At 46.9% G+C, this 25,758-nt stretch overlaps 1 protein-coding gene across 4 annotated transcripts in view; it reads right to left on the bottom strand.

Annotated features, from left to right (window-relative positions):
* Positions 1–25,758, bottom strand: part of KCTD5 (potassium channel tetramerization domain containing 5) — a 370,201-nt gene that overhangs the window by 129,557 nt on the left and 214,886 nt on the right. The gene's annotated exons all lie outside the window — the stretch shown is intronic.

Below are 25,758 nucleotides of genomic sequence, written 5' to 3'. Positions count from 1 at the left end.
GAAAATCATTCTCCATTACTGAAGAAAACAAAGGGTTTACTTTGTGTCCTCGAGCTTGTGTAGAGACTTAAAAAATTACTCCTTTAACTATGGTCTTTGTTCTAATACAAATGTTCACTTTCCTCCAGTAGAAAGTATATTCAAGAGGTCGCTTCTGTTGGATTTCTCAAGGAAGCTTAGCCAAACTGCACTATAGTTAAAACAAGCTATTGCATTCTTATGTTTCATAATGCAGGAAATTACTAAATTATGCACTACCCTGACCAATAGGCTGTAATAGGAGTAGGTGTTGCAGCGATGGAATAGAAATTAAATGTTTGATTGGCAGTTATGGTTGAAACATTGGTTCCATCTAATATGTTGTCAAGGGTGTTCCTTTTATTTCTGTACATCATAAAAGAACATGCTATTTGGAGAGGAGTCAGATTTTCCGCTTTAAGAACGTTGCTTACAGGCTTTGACTTTACAGACTTTTGCTTAGAGGCTTTAGTAGCAGAAACAGTTGCTGAGGCCTTTTTTTTCTCTGCCCTGTGATCTTTGAGTTTTTCTTTGGAGACAACTTACATTAGTCGGCTTGCTAATTTGATTTATTCCCTACTTTTTCTGCAATGAAACTTTTTTTTTTTAAATAAGGCAATAACTTTGATAGTCTTGTGTAATCTTGTGTGCAGTTTATCAACAACCTTGGACTAAGTCTATGAGCTGCTCAGATTGTCATTAGCAAGAACAGGACTATCTGGATTTGAGCGCCGGTTTGGTGGCCCATACAGGGAACATGCTAATTATTAAGCAAATAGATGGTCAAGGAATTGGAGAGTCCAGAGGTTTTGGAGTATTAAACAAACAAAATGCTTGCAAAGTCTAATCACGTGCAACAGCTCAGGCTAGCATTCAGACCCATCGCTCTTTTGTCCACCATGCTAACTCAGACTAGACAGTCATATGCCAATCGTTCTTGACCCTGCTCCAATAGGAACAGTCTAGCCCGAACTGCTGAGACTGGTACTCTTATCAGGAACACAAGCAATCAAAACCGCTGTCAGTCTGATGGGGGCTCTTCAGTCCAGGATAGCTTGGTTTTACATCTGGGCTCACCCCATACCACTTAGAGCATTTGGGCTGGATATAATCTGAGGTGCTATTGAGAGCTAAAGAGGAGGTGTTGGAATGCTACCAGAGTGTTTGCTAAGAGATAGACGTATTGCAAGAATCATCCCATTATATCTGGTGTTTTTGAAGTATTGACAGAGTACAGAGGTTTTATTTGGGGAGTAATATTAGGATTTGGGTTGTGTGCTTAGCAAAGTATAGTATGTTTTGGTGATTGCATCTGTTTTATGTTGTGCTATTGTGGTGTCATGCGCGGTACTGAAATTGATGATTTTTGCTGACGTGCATTTATTTGAAGGTTTTAGATTTGTGGAGAAACTCTAGTTAGAGGACAGTCTGATGAAGATTTAAAGTGGCTCTCCAAGTTTAAAAATAAGTAATGAGATCCCTAATTATCTAGTTGTGAAGGAGTGCCAATTAGGAATAGTAGTTTTTTACTCTGTGCACAAGGGTAAACTGTACTGATTCCAAGTTAGGGCATTGCTGGTCAAAAGCCTAGCTTCGTGTGCATGTAATAGTGTAGTGAATTGAAGAACCATTTCCCTTTGGATGGAAGTTTTATTTCCACCCTATTTCCTGGAACACATACAACAGTTTATTGATTTTACTGAATTAAAGTGATTGAGGTGTTTGAAATTGCACTGCAATTGTGTGAGAATTGGAAAATAGTCTGATATTTACAGTGAGTGCAATTTTGGTAAAATCTAAACATTCACTGGAAGAAAACATGTTTCACCTCCTCTTGGTAGCCCTGTTTATGAGATGCCTTAAACCATAGTTTGCATACATGTCTGAGGGTCAGACTGGCACACTATGAATGACAAACCTTCAATGTTTTCTGAAAAAGGTACCTTGAAGCAATTACAGGAGTGTGTGGGTTTGAAATGAAATCATGACAAGACCTGGTTAGGTAGCTAGATAAAGAGCACAAGAAAATGTTCAAAGGTCAGATTAGGAAGGTTTTTACTAATTGGACGGGTGTAAGATTGTGTTTGTGCAAAAAGGCATGGAGTGAAGAAGTGTAAGAAAATGCAGTAACGTATCTAGTAGGGATATCTAACTGCAGATTACTCATCTTTTGAACATTCCCCAGACTGGTTGGGAAACTTGAGCTGTACTATGACGCTGGAAGGTGGCACTGTGTGGCTCTGCTTGAAGGCATTCCCCACCCGGGCCTATATATGCACCAAAACCACAAGCTTAGTCAGTTGCTTTTGAGTCAGTCCATGCCCAGACGCAGAGCCACAACAGTGAATTGGCTTTGAGCAGTGGGTAGATTTCTAAACTTGGGATCTGATTAATGGGATAGAGACCAATTCAAAGAACCAGGAGGATGGCAGGGTCAGTGAGGGATCTGCAGTTAGTCTCTACCAGAAAAGGCATTAACGAAGGTAAGTAACTGTTCTTCTGATAAGCACTACTCTGGTATCTGTTCAGAAGGTGAGAAATGTGCGTTTATATGTCTCCATTAGGAAGTGGGTCTTTCAATGGGCTCAAACCAAGTCCTGTACGGCAGAGCAGGCATAAAGCTCTTCACAGCTAATCTGGCTGTTCATACAGTGCTTTGGGAACGTATGAAGTGACAACCGCTTAGCCGCCTGGTAGATGTCCAGGACAGGCACTCCGGGTGCTAGCAGCTTTTGACCTGATCGAATGAGCTAGCCTAACTTGGAGACTTTTTTGTCAGTGTGTAGCAGATCTTTATGTAGCGTGCAATCCAGCAAGAGATGGACTGTATATGCACAGCCATGCCTTTATTCGCTCCAGCAAACCCTACAATGAGTTGACAGTCCCTCCACTGTTCCCTGGTATGATCAATGTAAAAGCTCAGTTCTCTTTTGGGAACCAAGCGATAGAGTCTCTTCTCCTCCCTAAAAGGGTACGGCTGAGCATAGAACGCAGACAAGGAGATGGTTTGACCGACGTGGAACAGCGTTACAACTTTTATTAAGAAGAATGCTCACAACTACAGAACCAATTTGTCTGGGAAGGTGGTGGTGTATAGCAGATGCTACAAACAAATGGGGGAAGTAGAGGCTAGGTTTATCCTCCTTACAGATGCGTTTCACACAAAAACCAAAAGATTAGAAGAAAACCTGCCCAGGGAGTTGGAGTGTCGGATACAGCGAGATTCCCCTGTGATCGCTCAGTAGGAAAAAAACTTTTTTCCCCCTAGAGACTCCTCACCCACCAGGGTAGCCCCTTGGTGGCATGCTTCATCATTGGGATTCATCCCTATCCTCTATGGATTGAGGAGTGCTACGACTTAGCTATTAAGCAGGAGCACTTATTGGTGTGTTAAATGATAATGATAGTAAGGTGAGGGGGGGGGGGGGAAATGGAAAATAGAGTTAAAAATGCCTGACTAGTAGGACAAATGTGTTATTCCCGCCCCTAGCCGGTAAGGTTAAAATCAGGAGTTATGACTGAAGGAACGGACTTATGAGTCCGTTTGCTTCAGAAATAAGCAGTCAACATGTTTCAAGCCGTTACCCTATTGGCTCTTCAGGACTTACCGGGAACCTAGTCCCAATAGTACCACTTCTCTAGATCCTCTGATACGGAAACACTGGGTCGCTTGCCATGCACATGCACCTAATATACATACTGTTACAAATGAGTGGCCTTCTCTATTTAGGACTCTATACTATTGCATCATGGTCTTTGCATCAAGATGCGGTCTCCAGGGAATCGTGTAGGCAAGTAAGCCAAAGACGGCCTTGATGAAGGTTTGACTACAGGCCCCTCATCCCTGGCAAAGAGCGTGACGCCATAGTATAGCGTACTAAATATACGGGACAACTCATTTGACAGCTGTGCTCGTCCACCAAGATTCTCACAGATCATGCCAGGTATTTCACCACTAGGAACATGCCTTGATGGTACAGTCATTTCAAGCGGTGTAGTGACTCCTGGCACTTGGTCCAAGTGGTGTTCTCTTTAAGCCCCTACACCAGCCTCCCTTTGATGGACAGAAGGAAGTCTTTCAATGTCATGCATATGGCACTCCTCCATGAAGTTAATATGGGGCCAAGCCTGGCTGGAAACCAGAGGCATCTGATCTCCGCCTCACCCAGGTGGCCGCCACAACCCAAAAGTGACAGTCAACTCTGCTAGGGATAGGGGTCTGCCGCTGACCCAATCACAGACCAGTAGCCATCACAGTAGATCATTTACAGGTCACCTTAATGTTGATTCGACAGACTCCAGGTTCTGCAGTGGGATCTGAATATGCCACCTGGCATACGTGACCAGCAGGATGCAGGAGGCAATCAGCCCCAGGAGACTCAGTCAACCTAACAGAAATCCAGAACAGAGGCTGAATGATCATAGCTTGAAGGTGCACCCTATCCTTTTTTTTTTGGGGGGGGGGGGGGGGGGGGGGGGCCTGAAACTGAACCAGGCCCCAGTTGGCTCTAATGAAAGAAGCGTCTGACGAGGAGTCAAGTGTGACTTTGGCATGTTAATAGTGAACTCCAAGGATTGACAGGAGGTTCGCAGTAATCTGGAGGAAGTTGATGGCTGCCTGGGGTTAACCCACCTTTAACAGTCATGGTAGGGAAAGACTGAGATCCCTGACCACCGAAGGTGTGCTACCAAAACGCCATCACTTTCATGGACACGCGAGTGGCACTGATGAGACAAGAAAAATAGCAAACTAAAAATGCTTCTGCCCCCACCAAGAGCAGCAGGTAATCACGATGGGCCTGCAGGAGTAGTATATGGAAGGATTATGTTACTTACCCTGTAAGCATCTATTCTTAGCATGTAGAGCTTTAGATTCACATGCTTTGCATACCCCTGCCATCTAGCGTTGGGTCGTGATGTGTGCAAATTGTTTCGAAGAAGGTCTTTCGTATCACAAGGTAAAGGGACTCCTCCTCTTGATAATAGTGTGCATGGAGTACAAGTATGCACCAGTAAAGAGGTCTATGCATATGAAAGTATAGATAAGAACTGCAACGACCATCTGTGTCTAGGAGGCTGGGCGCATATGAATCTACAGCACTACATGGCAGAACAGATGCTAACAGGGTACGCAACACCCGTTCGAGGCATGTGTGGCTGTGTAAAAGTGGACATAGCACCACCTGTCCTACATTAGCTTGTTGGAATGCCAGAACATCCACACAATAGTGCTTAGTGAAATTGTATGGTGTGGAACTTCCAGCTGCTTTACAAATGTCAGCTATGGGGATGTTGCTCAAGAAAGCCATAGATGCCCCTATTTTGCAAGTAGCGTGCTCTAGGGCATATGGCTGAAGTTAGCTTAGCTATAGCATGTTTGAATACATTTAACAATAAATCTCGAAATGCTGGATTTAGAAATTTGGGTTTCCCTTATGAGGGGGTGCAAAAGCAACAAAGTTGTTTTGTTAAAGTCTTTTTTTTCCTCTATCTCTATAATACATGAATGCCCTTTTGATATCTAGTGTATGTGGAGCTCTTTCTGCCACAGAATCTGGTTGAGGGAAGAAAACGGGGAGTTCAACCGATTGGTTAATGTGGAAAGGAGACCCTACTTTTGGAAGGAATTTTGGGTTGGTACGAAGGACCACCCTATCCCAGTGTAGCTGGAAAAAAAAGGTTATTCTAAAGTTAGTGCCTGGAGCTCACTGGCATGCCTTGGTGAAGTGATAGCAATTAAGAAAACAACCTTCCATGATAGAAATTGGAGAGGGCAATTGTGTAATGGTTCAAATGGTGAACCCATAACTCTTGTAAGAATAATACGGAGATTCCATGTGATTGCAGGTGGGACTCTGGATGGTTATTACTCTAAGGCCTTCCACGAAAGCGTTATTAACCGGCCCTTTGAAAGATGTGTAGCCTGTTGTGTAGATAGCCAGCCACTGCTGTAACATGTAAACGTATGGAAGTGTAAGCAAGGCCAGAGCGCAGTAAATGCAAAAAGGTAACAATGTTAACAGTTGCATTGCGTGGATTAATATTTCGGTTAGGGCAGTAAAAAACAAATCTTCCATTTGGCTGCATAACAATCTAGTGATATGCTTACGTACTTCCTTAATTATCATAAATTCTGGGGGCAAATTTAGGTACCCGAATTCTATGACTTCAGGAGCCAAATTGCAAGCTTCAGCTCATTTGGGTTTGGATGTCTGATTTCACCATGGCATAGTGAGCAGATAAGGATTGAGGTGAAGCTTCTCGTGTGGAACTACTGAGACTGCATCAGTGCCTTCTACCAAGCAGCAACCAGACTCCGGATGGCTATGGATCAGTTTGTGTTTCAGATAGATTGTCTCCTACTTTGTTTTCAAAATAGTCTCTGGGAGTGTAGCAGGAGCAGATTTTGGTTTCGGTGCCGAAGTTTACAGAACCAAACCGGTTTTACTTATCAGAACCGGAGTGGTGGGAGCCAAAGATATCTGACGTGTGTTCGATTTCACATCTTTGCATTTCTCTGCATCATGCAAGACTGTCCTGCAGGGTCTTTTTTGATCAAAATTATCAACAGGCCTCAATCTTCTCTATGCTAGGAAGGAAAAGCACAGATTGCAGACCTCGTGAACTTCTGCCCACAGGTACTTGGATTAGCACTAGGGGCAGAATCTAAACTGAGTCCATTCCATCAGCAGAGTATCATCGATGGAGCAGTACGACTAAAGGGTAGCTCGAATGGTCCGAAGGCCACCAGCAAAACGTGCAGAACCGACAAAGTAAAGTAATCCGAACTTTGATACGAGGGGAAAAAGAATGCATTCAAAATAATACAGAGGAGGGTAGAGTGCATTAGGCACCAAAAGGTTTCCTAAAACGGTCTCTAACTAGAGCGCCATAATACACGTTCAAAACAGAAGGCAGAGAGGAAATAAAACCAAAAACAATGGAGTCAATGCCCATGCGCACTATTACTAAGCGGAGGAGTCACCTTACCTCGTAACTCGAAAGACCCAAGAAAAACTTGCACACATCCGGACCCAAAACTAGAAGGCAGGAGTATGTAAAGCATGAGCATCTACAGCCACATATGCCTCAAACATAGGTGTTCTGCAGGTCTAACTGCACAATTGTCTCCAAGATCGTGGGCTGCCAATACTGGGCCAGTGTGAACATCTAATTTTTTCTTCCCAAGTAAGGTGTAGAGAGGGCGAGATTAAAAATAGAAGGAAGGCCTCAGTACTTCTATAGCTCAAGTAAGATGTGGAAATAATCACAACCTACTTTGGGCACAGGCACCCTCAACAGCACATTCAGCCAAAAGGGCTTGCACTTTTTGCAGTAACACGCACAGATGACCCTCCGTCAGCAGCTCTGGAGACTGTGTTAAGTGCAGCACAGTGGCAATGAAAGCCAAGGAGAACCCCTTCCATACTATCTGCAGAACCCACCAGTCCCTTGTAATGGTCTGCCAACCTGGGAAGAATTGAGATCCTGCCTCCAACCGGATAGCTGCACTTCACTAAGGGCACTGTAAAGGAGTTTTGCCGGTGGAGGTGAAGGGAGGCAGAGGACTAAGGGGCACATTGACAGATTGTGGTGGATGCCATGACATTTCTGGGCACCTTGCTTGGGTTTGAATGGTCTACTAGTATGGGGTTGTAGGAAGCTGGCTCTGTATATACTATACCAAAATGAGGTAGCAATAAGGCTTTATCAGAGGGTAGTGTTAAACATTTGTTGTACACACTCAATCAGCAAATAATGTATCGTACTCAAAGACAGAACTCAGACCAGTTTTATTTGTATAAAAATATTAAGTTATTTTATTTCTAGAACCAAGCCAACCCTGGCACAGGTAAGTGAAATAAATACTTTGCAAAATCTTGCAGTGTTTTACAATTGAAAGCAGGTTCAAATACAGTGATTGAAATACAGGTGAGTCAAAATTACTTTTCAGATTCATTTTCAGTTAGAACATTTTTCAAGGAAAAGCAGTCAATGTATTCCCATGGAGAGAAATTAAGTTAATAGGTTAACAGGCAAGTACTCTGTCTTTGGGGTTGAGTTTCTGGGGTTAGAACAAGGGTTCCCCAGGGTCAAGGATGAACTCTTGAAGCACCTCCAGTGGCACTAAGGCAGCCGGGTGCAGTCCTGAGGTCCAATGATATCCAAAAGGGTAAGGGGCCTCCGGTTGGTGGCTGCTCACGAGCAGGCCACAAGGTTGTGGGAGCAAAGCTCCTGGTGTTCGACTTAGGGCAAAGGGAGAATCAGAGTTAGCACCCAAAGGACACCCGCAGCAGCGCAGTGGGCGGCTGGGTGCAGGGTGCTGTTAGTGTGTCGGGTGCCCTGTTGGTTTCAATGGGGATGGTTTGGTTTTGACCAAGACAGCATGCTCGGGGTCGAAGATATTCTGGGGGTGACCACCAGTATGAGAGGTAAGTTGGGATGCTGGGACACAGTCAGTTGAGCCACCCAAGGCGGTGGTACTTTGGGTACAGGGGTGTTTTTCGACGTTGTGTTTTCTTACCAGCTCCGGTCGCGGGGAAACTCCAGAAAGACAGCAGGCATCGTGGAGATGGTCGAGGCAGGTCAGAGATCACTAGATCTCAGGTCAGGATCACAGGGGAGGCCGCCTCGAGGTGTTGGGCCACTCGGGACAGGGGAGTCAGGTGCAGAGTGGTGCAGACTCGTAGATTAGGCCGAAGCCAGAGTCTGTGGGTGAGCAAATCCAGTGCTCACGGGAGACAGTTTTCTGTGGGAGGCAGGGCAGGTCCTCGGGGTTCTTGAGGTTGCTGGCTGCAGGACACACTGGGATTCTTCGCTTCTTTTCTTAGTCAGTATTTCTCTGAGGAGGCAAGGTTCAGGAGTGCCCCTAAATACTAGATTTAGGGGCGTTACAGGTAAAGTTTGGGACCAATGGGTCCCTTCCTTGGGGTGGGTACACACCCTATTAAGCCACCCTCCAGTGGGAGGGAGGCATATGCATCCCTCTGGTTGGCTGGGTAGCCCCATCTGCAAGATGGTGGGGACTGAGTTGTGCTTCACCTCTCCTCCCCCACCTGAGGGGTGGGGTTGGCAAAGTGGGCACACCTCCCTTCCTCACTTGGTTTTCCTGCCCAAAGTGGGGGTCAGAACCGGTGGGGGCCAGTTGCTGGAAGAAGCAAAAGGCCTGGGGAAGCTCACAAAGGCGGCAAGCCTTTGAAGCTTCCGCTTCGTGGACGCTGCCCATCCTGGGAGAGGAGGATTGGCACCTCGTCCCAGGTTGTGCATTGTTTCAGACCCTTGAGCGCAGCAGGCTCTCGACCCAGGGGTCCAGAAACCTGTCTGGTGGTGGCAGCTGGTGAGCAGCCACTCAGCCTGGACACGAGTTAGGTCGCTATTCATGGGCATCTCTAAGACGCCCTCTGTGTATATCTTTTTCATTAAATCCCACACTGACATCAGTATGGGCTTAACGTGCTGGGAAGTGTGATACCAAACTTCCCAGATTTCAGTAAAGCCATTATGGTACTGTGGGGTTCGTAATGACAAACTCCCAACACCATATACACTTAATGTCATTACTACACTTACAATGTCTAAGAATTGGCATAGACACTGTAGGTGTACAAAGCTCATGCACATGTACCCTCACCACTGGTATAGTGCACCCAGCTAGAGGGTTGGCTGATCTACGCCAGGGCAGTGGGTTGTAGGTATAGCACACAGGGATGTGTGCCATGTTGACTTCACTTTGTTCTGCAACAAAACAGGCAGCCTGCAAAAAAAAGGTGTGTATGTGTGCGTGCATGTGTGTGCATGTGTATATGGAAAATGCTACTTACCAGTATGCATCTGTTCTTCGCATGCAGAGCTGCAGAGATTCACACTTTGTGCATAGATTGCCATCTGGTGTTGGGCGCGGATGCTTGCACCTTGTTGTTGTCTTGGAAGAAGTCTTTTGTAGTCACAAGATAGGTGACTCCTCCCTTGGACGATAGTGCGAATGGGCATCAACTCCATCCTCAGATTGTTTTTCGCCATGATGGGAAATGGAGTTTGTAAGAAACAGAAACGATGTCCATGTGAATGTATCCCAGTAAGATAATACTGGAACAGATGCAAGTTCCGGGGATGTGGGTGGGTGTGTGAATCTCTGCAAACTACATGCCAAGAACAGAAGCATACTGGTAAGTAGCATTTTCCGTTCAAGGCATATGAGCTGCAGAATTCACACTGTGCATAGACTGTACAGCAGTGTCCCCCTAGCGGTGGTCGCCTGTATTGGTTACAGTTGTTTGAAAAAGTGTCTTAAGAACAGCCTGGCCTACAGAAGCTTGTTGCTTTGCTTTCACATCTACACAATAGTGTTTGGTGAAGGTGTGTGTAGTAGACAATGTTGCTGCCTTACAGAGGTCTTCTAGGGGAATGTTCCCCAAGAATGCCATGGAGCATGAATACTTGAGAGCGGTGATTGTGACAAGTATAGCTACTTTCCATGTAAGGAATAGTAATTCACATTTGTGTAACGGCTCAAATGGGGGACCCATGAGTCTAGTAAGAACAATGTTTAGGTTCCACACTGGAGAGGGTGGCAGGATTGGTGGAATTATCCTTTTAAGGCCTTCCATAAAGGCTTTGATAGCAGGTACTCTAAACAATGACAAATGTTGTCCGTTTTGTAGGTAGGTGGCAAGGGTGGCCAGATGTAGTCTTATAGATGAATATGCCAGATTTCAGCTTTGTAGATCCAGCAAATAGCAAATGTTTTTAATTGAAGCATCTAGCGGGTCAATTATGTTATTGCAGTAAATTACTAATCTTTTCCATTTAGCTGCATAGCAAGCCCTTGTAGTGGGGCGTCTGTCTTCGGTAATAATGTTCATACAGTCGGGTGGAAGGTTGAGGTAACCGAACTCTAGGATTTTAGGAGCCAAATTGCTAGATTCAGTTGTGCTGGATCTGGGTGTCTTATCTCTCCATGGTTCTGTGTGAGCAGCGTTGGGGAGAGACGTAGTTTTTGGTGTGGAACGAATAGTTTACCTGTCGGTGTAGTTTTGCAGCTTGAAGATCTTTCTGGATTCACTATGCTGTGCATTATTCCGCGATCTTGTGGTTGGGTCCGGATTCGTAGTCTTTTCTTAGTTTTTTTTTTTCTTTTTTTTGTAGCCCAGGTGGGCGGCGACGACCCACCATTTGGTGCACCTCCCGTGACGTCGTCGTGCTTCCTGCGGAAGTCCCACCTTTGGGGCGCCATCTTCGGGTTCTTTTTTCCTTTTTTTTTTAACCCTAGGCGATTGATTAATCCTCATTGTTCATTTTTCTGTACGTTTTCACTCCTTCTGATTTTTTCCATTTTACCCCCTCTTCCTCCAGCCTCATCTTCCTGGCGGAGGTGGGTGGGTTCGCTAGTGAAACCAGAAAGATCTTCAAGCTGCAAAACTAAACCGACAGGTAAACTATTCGTTTTGCAGCGTGAATCTTTCTGGATTCACTATGCTGTGCATAGACTTTGTAGCGGTTTTCCTAATTTTGTGGTGGCTGGGTGGTAGATGAGCGTTGGTCGTTGAAAATGTGTTGAAGCACCTTCTGTCCGACCTGTGCCTCCTTGTTTATCTGAATGTCCACGCAGTAGTGTTTTGTGAACGTGTGCACAGATGCCCAAGTTGCCGCTAGACATATGTCCTGAATGGGCGTGTTCGCCAGGAAGGCAACGGTGGCCCCCTTCTTCCTTGTGGAGTGAGCCTGAGGCCCCTCTGCTAGCTCCTGTCCAGCCTGTTTGTGGCAGAATTAAATAGTGAGTGCAATCCATCTAGCGATGGTGCCCTTAGTCACTGGTCTCCCCATGAAGCTAGTAGCAAAGGACACAAACAACTGCTTTGATTTCCTGAGTTCCTTCGTTCTCTCAATGTAGTGCATCACCGCTCTTCTAGCGTCGAGGGTGTGCAGAGCCCTTTCTGCGTTCGAAGTTGGGTTCTGGAAGAAACTCGGTATCTGGATACTCTGGTTCATGTGGAACGCCGACACCACCTTGGGCATGAAGTGTGGGTCTGTTCTCAGGACTATCCTGTCCGTGTGAATCTGAATGTAGGGTTCCTGTAGCGTTAGCGCTTGAAGCTCGCTCACCCTGCGTAGTGAGGTTATGGCCACCAGAAAGGCCGTTTATCGTCAACATTTGCAGCGTGGCCTTGTGAATGGGTTCAAACGGTGCCTTTATGAGCTCCGTCAGTACCGCGTTGAGGTTCCATGCCGGCGGCGGCAACCGTTTAGGAGGGGCAATTCTTTTGGCTCCTTCCATGAATCTCCTCACAACCTGCGAAGTGAAGAAACTTCCACCCTTTTCACCTCTGGTGTAGGCTACGATCGCCGCTAGGTGTACCCTTAGGGAGCTCGAGCAGAGGTTACTCTTTAGAAGGTGTGTGAGGTACCTCAGTACTGTTGAGTCTCTAGTCATTCTGTTTTGCAGGCCCTTCTTCCTGCACCACACAGTAAATCTCTGCCATTTGGCGCTGTAGCATTTGTGTAGTTGGTTTCCTTGCCTCGCGCAGCACCCGCATAGTGCTAGGAGGCAATTTAAGGTGAGCGAACTCTAGGTCTTCAGGAGCCATGCCGCCAGGTTGAGGCTCTCTGGTTCCGGATGTAGGACCTCTCCGTTTTGCATGGAGAGCAGGTCCCTTCTCTCGAACCTGTGGGGATTGCCCTGTGCCATTTCTTGAATTTGTGAGAACCATGTCTGCCTTGCCCACTGCGGAGCCACTAGGATCAGAGTCATGTTGCTGGTTCTGTACTTGTCGAGCACTCTGTGCAACAGGGGTATCGGTGGAAAGGCGTAGGCAAATGTCCTCGACCAGCTTATCCATAGGGCATTTCCTTGGGATTGCTGATCTGGTTGCCTGGACGCGAAGCTTTGGCATTTTGCATTTTGGCGTGTTGCAAACAGGTCTATTGTGAGAGTCCTCCATCTCTGGAAAATCTTCTCCGTTTCCTGGCCATTGAGCTCCCACTCGTGTAATGCTGAGGTCTGCCTGCTTAGCCAGTCTGCCTCCACATTGTCCTTCCCTGGAAGGTGAATTGCCAGTAGATCTATCCTGAGAGGTATGGCCCATCTCCAAATCTCCTGTGCCAGAGAGGAGAGAGGGAAGGACTGTGTCCCCCCCCGCTTGTTGATGTAGAACATTGCCATGGTGTTGTCTGTTTGAACCAACACCCTCTGGTTGTACAGGTGCCTCTGGAATGCCTTCAGGGCTAGCAGGATGGTTTTCAATTTGAGGTAATTGATATGGCGTACCGCATCTGCTGGAGCCCACAGACCCCTCACTCTGAGGTTGTCCATGTGCGCTCCCCATCCCTTTTGCGATGCGTCCGTGGTAATGGTCATTGTTGGGTTTGGTGGTGTCAGGCTTCTCCCTGCGGTCATGTTGTCTCTGTTCCACCAAGTTATCTCCTCCTGCACTGCGTGCGTAACAACCACTAGATCCTCCCAACTTCCGTTTGCTTGTGACCATTGCTGTTGTAGCCATTCCTGGAATGGTCTCATGTGCAGTCGTACATTCGGCACCAGCTGGATACACGACGCCATCATCCCCATCATCTTGCTCACTGACCTCACTGTCAGAGCTCGCCCCTTCCGGTAGAGCCGCGTCTCCTTCAGTAGGGCATCTGTCCTCCTGTCGCTGGGCACCACTGTGCTGTTCAGGGAGTTGATCTTTGCCCCCAGGAAAATCTTCACCTGCTCCGGTTCCAGCGATGACTTTCCCCAGTGAATCGAGAACCCCAGGTTCGTCCGAGTGTCTGTTACGCGTTTTGCGTGCCTCTCCCACTTCTCGCGTGAGTTTGCCTTGACCATCCAGTCGTCTAAGTAGGGGTAGACATGGATTCCCTGCCTTCGTAGGTGGGCCGCGACAGCCGACAGGCATTTTGTAAAAACCCTTGGCGCCGATTTTAATCCGAAGGCCAGGGTTGTGAACTGGTAGTGTTCCTGGTTGATGTTGAACCTTAGAAGGCCCTTGTGTCTTCTGTTTATTGGGATGTGTAGGTAGGCATCCTTGAGGTCCACGGTGACCATGAAGTCCCCGTCTCTTATTTGGGGCAGTACCTCCTGCAGCGAAGTCATTTTGAACTTCTGCGTTCTGATGAACTTGTTTAGGTAACGCAGGTCCAGGATGGGTCTGAGGTTTCCGTCTACTTTCGGGACCACGAAGTAGTTTGAGTAGACCCCCTTGTTGCGTTCTCTGAACGGCACTGCCTCTATGGCTCCCTTTTCTAGAAGTTTCCGTGTTTCTTCTCGGAGTAGGGCCAGTTCTTGAGCCGATCTCTGCCTTCCCTTTGGTCTTCTGTTTGGAGGTCTTTTCTCCAAATCCACGCAGTATCCGTACTGCATGACGTTCAGTATCCACTTGTCTGTGGTTATACACCGCCACACCTGAAGGTAGAACCTCAGTCTTCCGCCTACTGGTGTTGTATGCTCGTAGGCTTTCGAATCTTCTCTCCCCCCTGCTGTTACTGTACTGCGCCTCACCCTTGGTGGCATGTCGAGGGTAGGCGTCCTCTTGCGTGCGGAGTCACTTTGATGAGGGCTGGTCACCCCCTCTCCTCCTCTGGCCACGTCCGTTCCCTCTCCCGCGAAAGGACTGGCCCCGAGGCTGGTACTGCCAGTTTTGCTTCTGTTGACCTTGTTGTCCGTGACTATCACCCTGCTGACCCTGCTGGAACGTCTGGTGCGACGCCCCCTGCTGGCTTCCTCCCCTACCGTAGGGTCTCCTTGAGGGATTGCCTCGCCTCATTCCCCTCAGCTGTAGGGCCCCCATGGACCTCGCCGTATCGTTTTCTTTTTTCAGCTGGGTGAGTTTCTCGTCTACTGTTGCTCCGAACAGTGTCTCTCCGTTGAAGGGGGTGCTAAGGATTTTGTTCTGCACCTCCAGTTTGAATCCCGAGATTCTTAGCCATGCATGCCTTCTCTCGGTGACCCCTATGGCCATAAGTCTTGCTGAAGTCTCAGCCCCGTCCAACGCTGTCTTTATACAAGAGTTGGCGATGTTTTTACCTTCGTCTACCAGGTGCGAGGCTCTCTGGCGGTATTCTTCGGGGAGGTGCTTTACTAGCTCCCCCATCTCGTCCCAATGCTGGTACTGGTGCCTATTGAGAAGTGCATTGGAATTCGCCATGCGCCAGTGCATTGCGGCGTTCCTCTCGACCTTTCTTCCTGTGAGGTCTATCCTCCTGCTTTCTTTATCAGGTGGTGGCCCCGAAGTTGCTGGTACGTTGGCCCTTCTCCTGGCTGTGGAAGCTATGATGGAGTCGGCGGTGATGCTACCCTTGATGTAAGGGGGGTCCAGAGAAGAGTGCTTATACTTCTCTGTCCTGGGCGTGATCGAACGGCAGGTCGCCGGTTCCTTGAAGGCTTCCCTCCCCTGATTCATCACACTTTGTAGCATGGGGAGGAATTGGCTCCTCGTCTGGAGGGGAGCAGGGTCTCGAGGAGGAAGTCGGCTTTCGGCCTCTCTTCGTCGAGTTTGACGCCGAAGGCTGTCGCTGCACTCCTGACCACCATGTTGTACACCCCGATGTCGTCGGGTGGCGAAGGCCTCAAAGGGTACGTGTCCACGGGCTCCTCCGGGTTTTCGGTGTCGAGATCCTGCCATTCGATGTCGTGGCTGGTAGATGGCGCCGAGCTGTAGAACGACTGCTGGTCTTCTTCCTCGGCTTCGCCTTCATAATATATCTCGTCTTACTCTTCGAGATCTCTTGCCAGCCCCTCGGTGTCGAATTCGTCCTCGATTTCGACGAAGTTCGTCAGCGGAGCCGTTGGAATCTTGAATTCCTTCATCTTGGCATCGAACTCCTTCCTTTGAAGGATGTTATCCATTTCGGCCTCGAGCCGCCTCTTTTTCTCCATCTTGGAGATGCTTTCGGCGTCGACCGCGGGCCTTTGACAGAACTTGCGTCGACGTCAACCGCTCTTTCTGCGTCGAGCGTCCCGTCTCATGGGTCGACTTCGACGATCCTTGCCTTTCGGCGTCTTTCGGCACCAGGGAGTCCTTTTCGAAGGATCCGCTCGGCCTCTTGTCCATGGTTCCCCCCTTGGTCGTCAAACTTTTCGGCGCCGGGGCTCCCTTCGTGGACTTTGACTCTGATTCTCTCGAGTCACCCTCGGGTTTGAGGTATTTTCTGTTTTGAGCTCAACGATTCTCTTACCTCGTCTTCATTTTTCTTGTCTGTCTCTACGACCGTGAAGCTTTCGGGTCCCTCGGCGACGTGGTCCTCCTTGTCCGTGGATAGGCCCAGATCGTAGAGCGACGGGGCCTTACCCTTGCCATCCATGCTGGCGTTGGCTCTTCTCTGCCGATCTCTCACTCGGAGCGTCTTCGGTGCGAAGGCTGAGCAGGCGTTGCAGTCCTTACTCTGATGGTCGACCGGTAGGCAGAGGTTGCAGACCGGATGCTGGTCCTTCTGCGCGAACTTGTGGTGGCAGTTAGGGCAGAACTTGAATGGCGTCTTGTCCATTGCGCTCAGGGCCTCTGAGTGCGCATTCTCCAAGGGCGTCGAAGAAAAAGGGGCGCAAAACTTCCTTTCTTCGCGCTCCTGATGTAATCTATTCCTTTCCTGTGATATCTTCGTAGTAGTTAGACGAAACTCGCTTTTCTTTCTTCTTCCTTCGATTGTAATTTTGGAGCTTCCCGATGACGATCCAGACCCAACGGCGGAAAAAAGAATCTGAAGATGGTGCCCCAAAGGTGGGACTTCCGCAGGAAGCACGACGACGTCACGGGAGGTGCACCAAATGGTGGGTCATCGCCGCCCAACTGGGCTACAAAAAAAAACAAAGAAAAGACTACAAATCCAGACCCAACCACAAGATCGCGGAATAATGCACAGCATAGTGAATCCAGAAAGATTCACGCTGCAAAACTGAGAGTTCGAGTAGTGTTGTGAACCATGGTTGCCATGCCCATGTGGGAGCAACCAGGATCATAGAGAGAATGCGGTTTGAGCTTGCCTACTACTAGCGGAATGAGTGGAAGTGGCAGAAAAGCGTACGCAAATCTGCCTGACCAGTTCATCCATATCGCATTGCACTTAGACAAAGGGTGTGGGTACCTGGCGGCGAAGGTTGGGCATTTTGCGTTTGTGTGTGGAGAGCAGATCTCTGTCTGGGTGGACCCACATGTGGAAAAAGGGGTTGCAGAACTTGCGGATAAAGTTCCCATGAGTGTATCTGCTGAGTCCGACGACTCAACAGATCTGCAATCTGATTGTTCACTCCTGGAAGATGTTCTGCCAGAAGATATATGTTTTGTGGAATGGCCCATCTCCATATGCTTTGCGCCAGTTGAGACAGCTGCAACGAGCGTGTTCCTTCTTGTTTTTGTATGTAGTACATTGCTGCCAAATTGTCAGTGCAGACTAGGACAATTTTGTGGAGGAGATGTACTTTGAATGACTTTAGAGCTAGACATATTGCTAGTAATTCTAGGTGATTGATGTGGAGCTGTTTTTGTTGAGTGGTCCACTTGCCCTGAATTGTGTGGTTTAGGAGATGGACTCCACAGCCTGTGAGTGATGCGTCCACTGTTTGCTCCATCTGTGGAACTGGCTATAGTAACGTCCGCCCTCTGGAAAGGTTTTGTGTGTTCCACCACTACAGAGCGATGTGTGCGGCTGTCCATCAACACCAGATCTGTAAGTGGACCTTGAGCCTGGTTCCTCTGGCGTGCTAAGCAGTCCTGCAAAGGGCGCATTTGAAGTCTTGCCTGAGGCACAATGAAAACGCAAGAGGCCATCATTCCTATGAGTTGCATAAACACTCGGGCTGGGGGAGAGTGTTGGGCTGAAATTTGGTGATGAGGGTTTGCATTCTGGCTATCCTGGCTGGACTGGGGTATACTAGAGCTTTGGAAGAGTCTATTGTGGCTCTAAGGTACTGATGTAGGTAGGAGGGTTGAAGATGTGACTTGGTATAATTCATTGTGAACCCCAAGCTGTGTAGCAGCTGAATAGTTTGATACGTGTGGTGAACACATTGGTTGTATGACTTGGCTTTTATCAGCCAGTCCTCGAGGTATGTAAATACATGGATTTGCTGCCTTCGCAAGTGCGCTGGTACTACCGCAAGGCACTTTGTGAACACTCTGGGTGCCGTGGTCACTTCGAATGGCAGAACTTTGAACTGATAGTGTTGGCCGTCCACCATGAACCTTAGATATTTCCTGTGAGCAGACTGCATGGGAATATGAAGGTAGGCGTCCTTAAGGTCTAGTGTGGCAAGGAAGTCGCCTTGTTGAAGCAGTGGAAGGACTTGGAGTGATCATGTCAAAATTATCTGAGTAACGATCGAGTGGTCTGAGGTCCAGCATGGGTCTTAGAGTACGGTCTTTTTTGGGGGATGAGGATATACAGGGAGTGAGTAAACTCCTGTTCCTTGATGTTGTAAGGGAACTAGTTCTATTGCATGCTTTTGAAGCAGTGAGAGAACTTCCTGTTTCAGGAGAGTCAGATGTTCTGTGGACACGGGATGTTATTTGAGAGGTATGTTGGGCAGAGTTGCAGTAAGTTCCAGGCAGTAACCATACTGGATAACTATCGTCTTACCCACTTGTCTGTAGTGATGGAATTCCAGACAGGTAGGAACTGAGAGTCTCCCTCTGACCGGAGTGGAATGGTCTGGAGGGAAGTCACTGTTTATTAGTGGGAGAGGCGCGGGTGGTGGTGTTACCTCTGCCTCTACCTTTATTTCCCCTGCACCCACCTCTAAAATATCCCTTGTTGGGGGATGTTTGTGTGGGGTTTTTATAGGAGGAAGAAGCAGTGTCTGTACTGATGTTTTTGGATGCTCCTCTATAAAAGGAGCGCCGAAAGGAGCCTTGTGTACATGGAGACTGTAATGCTACCATGGATTTAGCAGTCTGTGTCCTTTCAATTTTTCTAAAGCTGTATCCACAGCTGGGCCAAAAGGTTGTTCGTGACTGAACGGCTGATTGAGGATAGTAGTCTGCACTTCTTGTTTGAACCCAGAAATGCGCACCCAGGCAGGTCTTCTTAGTAACACTAGTGTTGATGGATCTAGATGCGGGTTCTGCTGCATCGAGGGTACACTTAATTGATGCATTGGTTATTAATTTGCCCTCCTGGATCAAATCATTAGCTTTGGCCTTATATTGGTCAGGCAAATGCTGCATTAGGGTTTCAAGCTCGTCGTAATGAGCCGTATCGTACCTGGCAAGTAATGCCTGCGCATTAACTATCCTCCAGTGATCAGCTGCCTGGACGGCAACTCGTTTGCCCGAAGGGTCTAGTTATTTAGACTTTGTCTAGAGGTGGAGCATCAACGGAGGTCTGAGAGTTGGCACGCTTTCTAGCATTGGTCACTACAAGGGAGTCTAAGAATTTGGCCCTTAATGAAGGTGGGATCATTAAGGGGGAGGAAGGGGGGTTAGATTTGTTATCAATCCGAGAATTGAGAATTCTAGCCCTTACAGGGTCTTTAAATATCTCTAGGGCATGTTTAATGACACCTTTTAACATGGGTAAAGTGTGTACTGTCTTTTGTGACTGTGCCAAAGTGTCTATTAGGAAGTCTCTCTGTGGGGTCAGAATGCATTTGAACACCATGGTACTGGGCAGCCCCATCAATGAGCTGACTAAAGCCAATATTGGCATCTTGGGGAGATGGCTTTGTTGGGTATGCATCAGGAAGGTCTGGAGGATCTACTGGGTCAGTCATCCCATGTGTCAGTGTCAGTAAAAGCGTCATTGTTGCCTCCTCACCCGCTAAATCATCCGGTGGTGGTGAATATGGGGGAAGTATGGGAGATTTGGGAGGAGAGGAAGGTTTAGTAGGAACAACAGGAGAAGAGGGTCGTAAGGGCAAAGTTGCAGTCTCATTTCTTCACAGGCACCTCAGGGATGTGTGGTGTCCAACTTCTTGAGTGGAACGCTGACAATATGGCCTGTCTTAGGGTCCACTTGGAGAGTTTTTTGTTTCGGATCGATGGAATGCGGCAGAAAAACGTCTTCCTCTTCAATAGTCGCTTTTGGCGCGGATTTTTCAGTTCCGAGCGGGATTTAGATTTCTACTCCGGAGCCTTTGAAGGGGCTTTTGGATCCTTCGGTGTCGAGTAGGAAATCTTTCTCGGTTGTGTGTTTTGGTTTCGGATCCGAGGCCTTTTGTGCTTTCGGTGCAGAAGTGTTCGGTGCAGAGGCCTTTTTGGAGACTGCGGGAGAGGGATGTGCTTCCAACTTCGGTGCCAATGGTGTTTGTGGGACACTGACATGCGGCTTGCTTGGTCCAGAGCCGCCGGAAGGCTTTTCCTTTGTCTTTGGAGCCGGGCCTGGGGCTTCTGAAGCTTTGTTTGTCGTGACTGGGGTCTGCAGGCAAAGTCTTGACCGGAGCCTTCTTTTTTTCGGGTGGGGTCGGGGCAGTTGTACTCACTCGTTGACCTGGGGTGATGTGGTCGTCAGAGTCGTCTGCCTTGAAAACGATGTCCAGATCCTCCAAATCCTCTGCACCCGGAACATCGGGGCCTTCATTAAAGAGGTCTTCGGGCACCGGTGCAGCCTGTTGCGCCATAACGGGTCGTTGGGCCTGGAGATCACGGATAGTCTTCTTGGACCAGAAAGAGGCACAGGCTTGGCAAGTTTTCTCCTCTTGCTCGAGTGAGAGTCAGAGGTTGCAGACCTTGTGTTGGTCGCTGTGTGGGAATTTAGCTCCACACTGGGGGTATTTTTTTAAATGTAGTCCTTTCCATTAGCCGTAGGCCCGAAAGGCTTCGATAGGCCCAGCGGCCCGCGTCGACTGACCAAAATAGAATATTTGAGGTAGCGAGTCGAAAGGCAAGTGAATGAAAACAATACAGTCGAGTTTGCGAGTCGTAAAGGTTTGGGTAACACGGTACTGAACTGAAGCGCTGAAGTTGCATCCAAACCCGAAGGCGGAAAAAAACAATCTGAGGATGGAGTCAATGCCCAGGCGCACTATCGTCCAAGGGAGGATTCACCTATCTCGTGACTACAAAAAAGACTTCTTCAAAGACAACGACAAGGTGCAAGCATCCAATGGCGATCTATGCACAAAGTGTGAATTCTGCAGCTCATATGTCTCGAGAAAAAAAAACACACACACACACACACACACACACACACACACAGCCTTTAAGGGCAGCACAGAAAGTACTGCATCCCTTAGAGGACATCCCTGGTCACAGTGCCCTTTGTACCTGTGGTACCATTTGCAAGGGGATGACCTGTGGCCAGGGTGCCAATTGGGTTTTGTTTTCAATGCAGTGTTAGGGAAAGAACATTGGCCCTACGTACCTGTTTGGCAGGAGCCCAGGGCACACTTGTTCAAAGTACATCAGCATTTTAGCAAAAACTGGGGGCAACCAGGCAAAAAGAGGGCACTTTCTAACAGAGGTACCGCTGTGGAAGGAACAAAGTCTTATGCAACTGGTGAAGCTGGGCAGATTAGTCCAGGGAAGGTACTGTGACCCTGCTCTCGTTAAACCACTCCAGAGTGGTATGTCCATCAGTGACAATTGGATATCACCCGAAAAAAAAGAGTAAACAGCAGCCTGGTGTGGCAGTGAATTAAGACACTGGCGCCAATGGCCTTCCCAATAGAACTGGTTTCCAAGCCACAACAAATTGTAAACTTGACCGTATCAGGACTGTTCTGAATCACTTGGGTTAGGAGACGTCAGAGATCTGGGGGCCCTTGAGCTTCAGAATCCTAAAGAAAATGAGAATAGCGTCACAGGAAGTAGCTGGCATTCACAGAGCCAAGGGCCAAGCTGGTGAAAGAAAACACCCTCTTTCCACAAGTCTTTTCATATTTGGACTATCGGGGGAAGAGGTACGGAAGGTATTCGGGTTAGTCAGACTCTTAAGCATCTGCACCACGAAGATTTCAGGGAAGGGATGCGAAGACAAAAATGCAGGGCCTCAGCAATGTGGCTACTGACGAGGGGCACAGGAGGAAGGGGGGGGGGGGGGGGGATGAACGTTTGGCCTAAGCCCCCAAAAAGGCATCTGTAAGTGCCTCATTTAAGGGAAGGAGGGACTTGGTAGAAGTTTGCCCCAACTGGAGTACTTGTGTCAACACACTGGCTTGGACCTCAAAGGTGAGGAGATAAAGGTCAAGAACTGTAGCTGCCCAACACATGGCCACTGCTTAAGTGCTCTCCATAGTGATAGGACCAGGGGATGAAAAAATGGCAGTCTCGGAGGGGGGGGGGGGGGGGGGGGCAACTGGGTTAGAAAGTGCACTAGCCTCTTGAAGAGCATCATACCAATTGTCTTCATGGGAGGGTTGTCCTATTTAATCACGCACATCACAATCATTGTCCGAATCTGTGCCAAACAAGTAATACAACTTAAGTCTGTCCTCATGCAGGAGGAAAGTCTAATGGGGGAGCTTTGATGGAAGCAGAGAGTGGCCCACATCATTGCAAACTCAACTGAGAGCATGGTGGGCACCTTGTCCTGTGAAGTCAATAGAGTCAGCGTTGAGGTCCAAGAAACCAGCGTGTATTTTGGTGGTGAAGTCAGAAGAGGAGCCGGCCCAGTAGTGGATTCTAAGAAAGGTGGAAGTGCGGAGGGGGGGGGGGGGGGGGGTGGGGCTATGTGCATGGGTGTTCCCTGTGAAAGATGTGAAACCCACGAGAGGTACCCCACTTGGAGAACTTCTCGGCTGTTGGGGCCCGAAAAAGTTTGTTAATTGGGAACGATCCAAAGAGTGAGCATGGCCTCATGGATTTGATTCCGTATCGCAGACAGTTTAAGAAATTCTGGTTGTGCCGGGACAAGCCGATATGCTACAACAAGGATAAACTACTTAAGTGACATTGAGAGGCACCGATGCCCTCATGATTAAGAGCATGTGAATGGCAGGAACTTCTCTTAAAACTGGGTGCAACAACGACCGACCACAGGAACATCTCGTGCGACGCCTTCGGGTCTCTTACCTTCGGGTTCATCGAAATGCAGTCATTGCAGTCCTTAGAGTTATGGCTCAACCCTAGGTACTGTAAGCAAACTGATGTGGATCTGGTAAACATTTGGTTGCAACAGTTCTTAAAGGATTTGAATCCTGTAGTCTTTAGAGATGATGTTTTCACTTGCATGCTGAAGATTCATGGTTAAAAAGCTGTCTTAGTTACAGATGGCACCAGATCGGAGTCTAGTGCAGAGAAGTAAGGAACTAAGTCAGCGTGTGGAAGTGGCACCCATATAGGTCCAGTGCGGCATCAGCTCGGAGCTATACAGCGCCACTGACGCACAAAGATACTGGCCAAAAGTTTCCGAACCAAGTCTAAACACTTAGTGAATATTCAAAAGTTGAGGCATCTCAAGTTCGATGTCTAGCAGAAAAAAAACAAAAATAAAGATGTGAGTGATTGAGGAATAGGATTAATTTATGGATGAATTGTGACACACCCACTTCCCAATGTGGCTGAAATACAGATTCAAGAGATCAATTTGAGTGAATTGCTTTAAGGGAAAATGTGTCACAGGCTGGAAATCAAAAAGTGAGTGTTCAAAAAACAATGCTTCAAACAAAGTACATTTACTATATTTTGTGATTCAGATATTTACAATAAAAAAAAATCAAAGTCTGACTTTAGCAATTAGTGTTTGAATCTGGAATCAGAAGTACACTTCCCATGCATATGAACGAATGGCTGACGAAATGGATAAGTATAGCTGAAATGACTGATTATTATAAATTGAGATTTATACTGATTTGCACACAAAAACAATGTGCAATTACAAGCAAATGTCAGAGAAATTACGCTTAATCAGACTGGAAATAATGTGAAAAAACAGGAGGTGGCTTGATTGAAATGCAAAATGAATAAAATCACGAGAGACTTTGAATATTAAGTTTTTAAAAGAGAATTCCCATTAAGGGAAGTCTCTGGAGTGGCTTGTGTGCATCCCATGAAGCAGACACGAACTTAAGACTTTTACAATCAAAATTTAGGGAGGAGCAGTACCGAGGTGGATAGAACGGACAATTTCACAGGTGCTTTGGGAAGACATTGATGCAATATAAAGTAATGTGCCCAAAGATTTGTGGAATGAGTGTAAAAATATTGTAAAGTGGCCAAAGGATGACGTATATTTAAAAATGGTCCTTGTTACAAGACTTCAGCAATTGTCAGCCAAAAATATGCTCCAGTACTTGAGCATTTAATGAGTAAGGTTCAAGCAAAACTGGTTAACTGGTCAAAAATGATGACAGCGACAAAAGGCAATGGTGCTCATGCATAATATGAGACATTAATGAAGATTTAGCGGCAATGTAGTGAATAGATGACCCCACAAAGGCGGGTGCACTAGGATTCGTTTCGGCTTGTGTTGGGTTTGCGTCTGGAGTTAGGTTCACAGATTCAGCAGAATGTGATGTGCTGGCAAGCAAAAACGTTGGATGAAATCATGGCCTATGCAAAATGCTATAGTGATTATTGTGAATTTAAAAAGAAACCTAAAAAGAAGACTTTTTTTTCTCACCCCGGAAGGTGGTCAATGAATTTTTCAAGTTCATGTTGTACAATTTTAAGATCCCTCAGGAGATGGAGCAAATGGTTCCTGAGGTGAATGTTTTCATAAGAATGCTAATGTTCAAATGCAATCTATATCTTGTCACAATTATGGTAAAGAAGGTAATTAGAAAAGGATGGGACATGTGTTGTCTCAAATGAAGTCCAAGCAGCAAAAACCATGATTTCCCCTGTTGGGAAAAGTCCAAGTAGTAGGCATTTCAAAAAAACTTGACTAGTAAACGATAAGCAAATGTGCCTGTAAACATCGGCTCAGCTATTTCTTTTTTTTAAAAGACTAAAATATTAATTTTTTTAACTAGTCCAGTGAATCTGTTGCTATTTTATGCAAGTTAAATTATGTAATGTATTGCACACCAAATGGTCTTTGCATGCAAACAAATGATATTGATTTTAAAATAAAACTTCTTGAAACAAAAGTAAGCATGCTCCAGTACTCAAAGATGAGGACTTTTCTCCAGATTTAAGATAAGCAGTAAAAAAAGAAGTTTTTAACAGCAAAAGATATTAGGCTGATTGAAAGTGCACAACCAGTTCAAATTACAGTAAAATCAAACAGTGTATTGACTCATTCTCCAATACAAATTTTCTAGTTGGGCTGAAGAGCGGTTTGCACCTGTAATTGAAAAGATGGAACAGCAAGGCATTTTAAAAGGTTTGCACAGACCATGCAACAACAATAATGGGCTTGCGCAAACCAAATGGAGAATAGTTCAAGATATTCACAAAATAAGTGCTAGCAGTCCTATATTGTACCATGGTATCGAATCCAGCAGTAATTTTGTTATAGCTTCCTTTAGATGCAGAATGGCTCAGTGATTAATTTGTGCTCAGGATTTTTCTCCATCCCTCTACATGAAGGCAACCAGTATATTTTTTAATTTAAGTTTCAAAATACAAATTCTGGTTTAGGGTGGATTCACTCAAAGATTGTAGGGGAAACAGGCAGTTTTCCCCTACAATGATGTCGGAAAGATGTTATTTACTTGTGACATCAAACTCCCAAATCAATAAGAAAGGTGTCCAAAGAGCGCATTCTGCAACTTTGAAAATAAACTCATCAATACAGAAGTGTGGATATTTTGGGAATGGTTAGGCTACTGTCACCAGGGGATTCCAAACTTTACCTCTATTATGGAGCATCAACAGAGGCTGATGCACAAGGGTATTTCTTATCCAGTATCTTGGAATGAAGAATGTATGCAAG

This window comes from Triturus cristatus, chromosome 10 (genome assembly GCF_964204655.1).
Source record: "Triturus cristatus chromosome 10, aTriCri1.1, whole genome shotgun sequence".
NCBI lineage: Eukaryota > Metazoa > Chordata > Amphibia > Caudata > Salamandridae > Triturus > Triturus cristatus.
This window is presented reverse-complemented; position numbering and strand designations above follow the sequence as displayed.